Source organism: Sciurus vulgaris (assembly GCF_902686455.1).
Source record: "Sciurus vulgaris genome assembly, chromosome: 11".
Classification (NCBI taxonomy): domain Eukaryota; kingdom Metazoa; phylum Chordata; class Mammalia; order Rodentia; family Sciuridae; genus Sciurus; species Sciurus vulgaris.
The window spans coordinates 67,865,768-67,872,751 of record NC_136472.1 but is presented as its reverse complement, the minus strand read 5'-3'; the positions used below and the strand labels follow the sequence as shown (position 1 = coordinate 67,872,751).

General features: G+C 37.2%; 1 pseudogene across 1 annotated transcript; it reads right to left on the bottom strand.

The window, feature by feature from the left end:
* Positions 1–1,308: 1,308 nt before the first annotated feature.
* Positions 1,309–2,234, bottom strand: LOC306639859 (olfactory receptor 52A5-like; annotated as a pseudogene). Its single transcript has one exon. The product of its transcript is annotated as an olfactory receptor 52A5-like (transcript).
* Positions 2,235–6,984: the final 4,750 nt, after the last annotated feature.

The following is a 6,984-nucleotide window of genomic DNA, read 5'->3' as shown; positions in this document are numbered from 1 at the left end:
TCATTTAACATTTTTCATCTTGCCTGCCTATCAACTAACATGATTCTTTTTATTTTTTAAAATGTGTCTCTTAATGCATTATAGTTATGCATACTATTTCAATTCATTTGACATGACCATACATGTATAGAATATAATTTGCTCCACTTCAGTCCCCAGTATTTCCTCTTTCCCTCTCATCTTCCCTCCCTCCTTCCTCTTTAGTCTTCCTTTATTTATGTTTATTTCAATTACTGCTGGATATACACACACACACACACATACATAATGGTAAGTTTACTGTGGTAATTCATATATGTACATAGTATAATTGGTCAGTTTATTCCACCATTCCTCCTTTCTCTTTTCCCTCCTGCCTTCCCCTTAACCCTCTTCCTCTGTTCCACTGATACTTTCCAGTGATTCCCACCCTACTTCTTTAATGTAGTGTTCACATATAGGTGAAAACATTCAGCCCTTGACATCCGGAGTCTGGATTATTTCACTTAGCATGACGTTCACCAGTTCTACCCATTTACCATCAAATGCCATAATTTCATTTTTTTTATGACTGTATAAGACATGTTGTGTATACATACCACATTTTCTTTATCCATTCATCTATTGATGGGTACCTGGGCTGGTTCTACAACTTGGATACTGTGAATTGTGATACCATGAATATAATTGATTCCAAATTTGTTAAAACATAGATTCAAAAATACAAAAGACAGTGGAATTAATGTGACATAACTTTCCTATGTACATATATGAATACGCCACAGTGAATCTCCACAACATTTACATCACAAGACTGGGATCCTAATTAGAATAACATATACTCCATGATTCTATAAATATGTCAAAATATACTCTACTGTCATGTAAAACTAAAAATAACACATTTTACATATGTTAAAAAAGCAAATACTAGGAAATAGAATATAGTGAGAATTACAGTTGTGTTTTGGGTTAGCAGTTTAAGAAAGTGCGTGTGTCCTTCAAAATTATTTAGAATCAAGCACAGCTTTCTGAAATCTTATTTTCTACATAGGTCTAAGTGGTGCCAGCTAGGAAGTTTAGAATTTAAATGGACAGGATAAAAACAGAAGAATAACTTGAATAAACTAAAATCTCAATACAGAGAGATCATATTCCTTATGTATTAGATAATCGATTAAATATCTCCTTAAATTATGAGCATCTGAGCTATAAAGGTTTTTTTTTTTTTTGATGTACCTATTTGAGGAAGACATAAATTTTTACTTCAATGAATTTGTTATTTAAAACCTTCTTAAAATTTCTATACAGGGAGTAAGTAGGTAACAATCAAGAATTTTGAGAGGAGAAAAATATGTTCCAGATATGCCTGCGGAGTTCTTTAGTTTTAACTCCATACACAATAGGGTTGAGAAAAGGTGGGACTAACAGGTAAAGATTTGACAGGAGGATATGAACATATGGTGGGATGTGAGAACCAAACCTGTGAGTAAAGAAGGAGAAGAAGGCCAGGAGGTAGAATGGTAGGAAGACACAGATGTGAGCTGTGCAGGTATTGAAGGCCTTGACTCGGGCCTCCTTCTGGGGCAGCTGGAAGACAGTGACAAAGATTCGAACATAGGACATGGTAATAAAGATGATGTCAAATCCTAGGATGGCAAAGGCAACAAATAGGCCGTAGATCTTGTTGACTCTGATGTCTTCAGCTGCCAGCTTCACAATGGCCATGTGCTCACAATAAGCATGGGAAATAACTGTAGTTCTGTAGAGTTTAAGGCGGCATTTGATAAGCAGCAGGGATGGTAATACAAGAATGGCAGCCCTTAGTATTGCCCCAACACCAAGATGAGTCAAGAGTTGTCGGGAGAAGACAGTAGCATGTCTCAAGGGGTTACAGATGGCCACATAGCGATCCAAGGCCATTGCCAGCAGGATGCCTGATTCAGTTGCCTGGAATGAATGGATAAGCCACATTTGCAGCAGGCAGGCATCAAAAGAGATCTCAGGCCAATGAAACCAGAAGATGCCTAACATTTTGGGAAGAATACAGGTGCTAAGTGCCATGTCTGTGACTGCCAACATGGCCAAAAAAATGTACATGGGGTATGTGGAGGGCTGTTTTCATTTTTGATAATAAACAAAATGAGGGAATTTCCAGCCACAGCAACAATGTACATGGCACAGAATGGAATTCCGATCCAGCACTGCACGGACTCCAGGCCAGGAATCCCAATTAGTGTAAAAACGGAAGGCATGAAGAATGAGCCGTTGAAAGTGGCATGGTGACTTGGTCAGAAGAGCCACGTGGTGGTGCTGCTGTTTCATCTTCTAATCCATGTCAGGACTGAGGAATGAAAATAAGGAGAACTTAATTTACTTTAAAAAATATACTATAGTTAGCTTAGGAATATGCTCTTAACTCTTCCATCACAACACGCCTCTTTAATTTTTTTCTAAAAAAAAATTTTAAAAAAGTCATTGAGAAAACAACCATCAGGTTCCATGTTTCTGCATACAATGATCACACTGAATGAAAAAAATTAAATTTACTAGATGGCTACTTTCTGTTCCATGACTACTGAACCAAGAGGATTCCCTTTCTCTGTATTTGCTACTAATCATGTATTTTTGTGTGTGTGACATGCAAATTGTAATGGGTACAAAAATTATTTACTTATAAAGTTTTTTCAAGAAACAGGTTCTACCTGCACCTGACAAAAAAAATCCGGAGATGACTGAGCAGTTATCTCAAACTCAGAAGACATGTTATGCAGGCACATTTGCAGCTCTTCAGCTGGATTTCTCAGGTTAGTTGATTTATGGTCTCTTTTGTCATAAATTCCTCAGAATACATTCAAACTCATTTCTCAAGTTTCCAGTGTTTCCAAACCCAAGCATTTATTTTACAACTTCCTCTATTTGTCCTCTGATAAAATATGTTTTAGTCCAAGCTTTCTCTCAGAGCTTCTTCTCACCTTCTATGTCCTGCCATGGACATGTATTTAACAGCAATGCCCACCCATGTTCTCTGCTTCTCCCTCTTCCTTGGCAATAGGTTTGCCTTTCTAAGAACAAACAGTTATTTCTCCTTACCCATTTGAAATAGCATGGAATAATTTAAAAAGTCTTTGTTTTCTTTACAGCCTAATAAATTTTTTATCCACAGTTTCCATAGAAGTGAAAATTTTCTTCTCCACATTGTTTTCCATAGACTCTCTCTCCATCCTGTTATGTCTCTGCCAGTCACTGGACGCTCCCACCCCATGACACTGCAGACATCCAGAGCCTCCATTCTTGTTACTAAGGGATTTGCTTCAGTGTAGGGGACTTGGTTTGACATCTTCCAAAGTTTAAGGACATTTTTCTGCCTGATGTTTGTTTGCAAATCTGTATTTCTCTCTCTTTCAAAAAGCATATCTCCTCAGAATACATAAAAATGTTAAATGTCACACAATGCATTTGTTTTCTTTAGTAATGGCAAAAGTCATTTTCTGAAACCATTTAAGTAAAGTATAAAAGTGATAGAGATTGTGAGGGTGGCTTGAAAACACACCATGTCCATCGTTTGGCACGGGTGTTTGTTATTGCTTTTTTCCATTTGCTCCTGATAAACTTAGAATGTCTCTCCAAAACCAAAGGGCAACTGTAAAGCACAGCTGGTCAACAGCGGAGCATTTGCTGCTTCCCTTTCTTTAACCTTATCAAACTATTATCAAAGTTTCCTTTCTGAGTCTTTTCATTGAGGAATTCTGATATGTTCAACCAGGTCTTCCTACATCACAAGGTAACATCATCACACACAAATTAGAATTTTATTTCCTAATGATTTTATTCAGATACATTTATTAAGTATTCCTTATATTCTTAGTATTGTTTAAAGCATTTGAGGAAGAAACATAAATTTATTTATACTATATTTAGGAAGCAACTACATTGTACTATATATCTAGAATTTAAAAAGTATCATCTATTTATAAAACATGTATTAATCGTCATTTACTCTCTTAAGATCATTGAAGGTTTTAGATTACTTTTCTTAGCTTATGATATTGGCATCATTATTCTATATTATTAATGAAAAGAACTAAGAATCATTAAAGGTAATTTTCCTTATATCTATATCCAATAGCATGTTTACTGAGCAAGAACAAAATGACCAATTTATATCCTCTGAGAGTTTATAGTTACAATTCAGTTAAAAGGATTAGGAAATATTCAACAGAGTATAACTGAATCAATTTGGGTTGTATAAAATACACTATAGGTTTTAGGTGGTGTGTTGCCTGTCGGAAAACTGTTCCTGTATTACTTCCTTAATATACAAGGTACTACAATACAAGTGGTGTTAATCATGACCATTAGTACTTCCTATCTGATATATGACCATATAACCCACAGAGGATCCTCAGATAGTAACCAAAAAAAAAGTTTCATCTAAAAATTAGACTTTTGGCTTTTTATCAGAATGTTAATTTGAAAAATTTAACATTGCCACATGACTTATAATTGACCTGGAGTATACCTTCTTTTGGAAAACAAATCTTCCATTTCCCCACTCACATTGCAGAATTTCAAGCCATAGGACTTACCAGGAACTATCCACTGAAATATAAGCAGAACTCACAGAGCAGACACTGTACAAGTTTTCTTATACCATAGTCTGTCCCTGTGGGATTGGGTTTCTCTAATCCCTTATGATCCTTAAGTTCTCCCTATGGCAAGGGAGAAAGGGAAAGTAGAACATAAGTATAACATGGTTCAGAACTTAGAAGATTCCTTGTCTCATAGGGGTTCTATGTCCCTTTGTTTTTGTCTTTGTTTTTTCCACCAAACTCATATATCTATTTGAAACTTGGAACCAAAATAAGCGTCCTTTTAAAACTTTATAAGAAGAGACAGCATTCAATGATGACACAAAATAAAACATGACACTTACTACAAAAATAATGAGCTGTAAAGGGAAATAGAAACAGCTTCAGATCCTCAGATTAATCTGTGTAGACAGTCGTTGACTGAGAAACAAAAGGAATATTTATAAATCTAATTCCAGTGTGATTAACAGTGATTTTCTTCATAGGTTCATGAAAGGGGCTGACTTTAGAAAGTGCACCACATGACCCCCAAATCCTTCGAGGTTCCAAAATTCTTTTACTTGAATTTGGGTGACATAATTCTTTCCTGTATCCATCCTGGTCTCACCAAGTTGATCTTGCTATGTTTATAATTTTGACCTAAAGAAATGTATCTTCAATAATTTATTGTCAGTTATTTAATTTCAGACATAATACCTGCAGTCTCTTATTTGCTTAGTTGAAAGAAGAATCTTTCAACTAGAAAAGGGAGTTTAAGAGTTGAACTCAGATCTCCAGTCGCTCCAGAACCTGGAATTCAAGAAGGGGAGGCATTGAGAGACTTGAACTAAAATAGAGCCACAGGGTGAGTCTCCCACACCTGGTGAAGTGCTGCTGGGGCAGCAGGCCCGGATTCTGGTGGCTTATTAGAGTAGGGTAGGGCAGCTGGAGTCTTCCCCAGGCAACCTTGCGCACTCCGGCGGTGGACTCCTGACACAGGGCCAGATTCTCCAGCATGTCAGAGCAGGCCCCCCAGTGAGAGCCTTTCTGCACAGAACCAAGCTTCAAGTCCCTGAACCAGGGCAGCAAGTTCCAGCCCACAGGTTGCTTCAGGGACCAGGACAGGGCAGCCAGAGACTTCTCCAAGCAGCCCGAAACCCGGCCCCCTCCTGCAGGAAGCACCTTTCCAGGCTAGCTTCTCGGAGCAGGCCCCCCAGTGAGAGCCTTTCCACACAGAGCCAGCTCCAAATGCTGGACCAGTAGATCTAGGGGCAGCTTTCCTTGGAAGCACTGCATTATCAAGTTACTCCAAGACTTCAGGCTACTGAAGGCAGGGAGGTGATACACTGGAAATCTACAGGGACACTATAAGCCAATAGAAGAATTCTGCAATATCACAAAGTCCCACTGACATCTGACCAATATGAGGAAACAAGGGAAGAAAATGTCCCAAACAAACCTAGATACTATATCAATAAAACCCAATGACAGCACAGCAGAAGAAATGTCAAAAGGGAGTTCAGAATGTACATAATTAAAATAATCAGAGAAGCAAATGAGGAGATGAAAGAGCAAATGTAAGCATTGAAGGAGGAGATGAAAGAGCAAATGCAGGCATTAAATGATTGCACCAATCAACAGTTAAAGGAACAAATATGGGAAGCAAGAGATCATTTCAATAAAGAGTTAGAGATATTGAAAAAAAACCAAACAAATCCTTGAAATGAAGGAAACAATAAACCAAGTTAAAAATTCCATAGAAAGCATAAACAATAGAACACCTGGAAGACAGAACCTCAGACATTGAAGACAAAATATTTAATCTTGAAAACAAGGTTGACCAAACAGAGAAGGTGGTAAAAAATCATGAACAGAATCTCCAAGAATTATGGGATATCATGAAAAGGCCAAATTTAAGAGTTATTGGGATTAAGGAAGGCTTGGAGAAACAAACCAAAAGAATGAACAATCTATTCAATGAAATAATGTCAGAAAATTTCCCAAATCTGAAGAATGAAATGGAAAACCAAGTACAAGAGGCTTATAGGACTCCAAATACACAAAATTACAACAGACCCACACCAAGGCACATTATTATGAAAATACCTAACATACAAAATAAAGACAGAATTTTAAAGGCCACGAGAGAAAAGGATCAAATTACATTCAGGGGAAAACCAATAAGAATATCAGCAGATTTATCAATCCAGACCCGAAAAGCTAGAAGGGCCTGAAACAACATTTACCAAGCCCTGAAAGAAAATGGATGCCAACCAAGAATCTTATACCCAGCAAAACTTACGTTCAGATTTGACGATGAAATAAGATCCTTCCATGATAAACAAAAGCTAAAGGAATTTACAAAAACAAAGCCAGCATTACAGAACATTCTCAGCAAAATATTCCATGAGGAAGAGATGAAAAACAATGATGC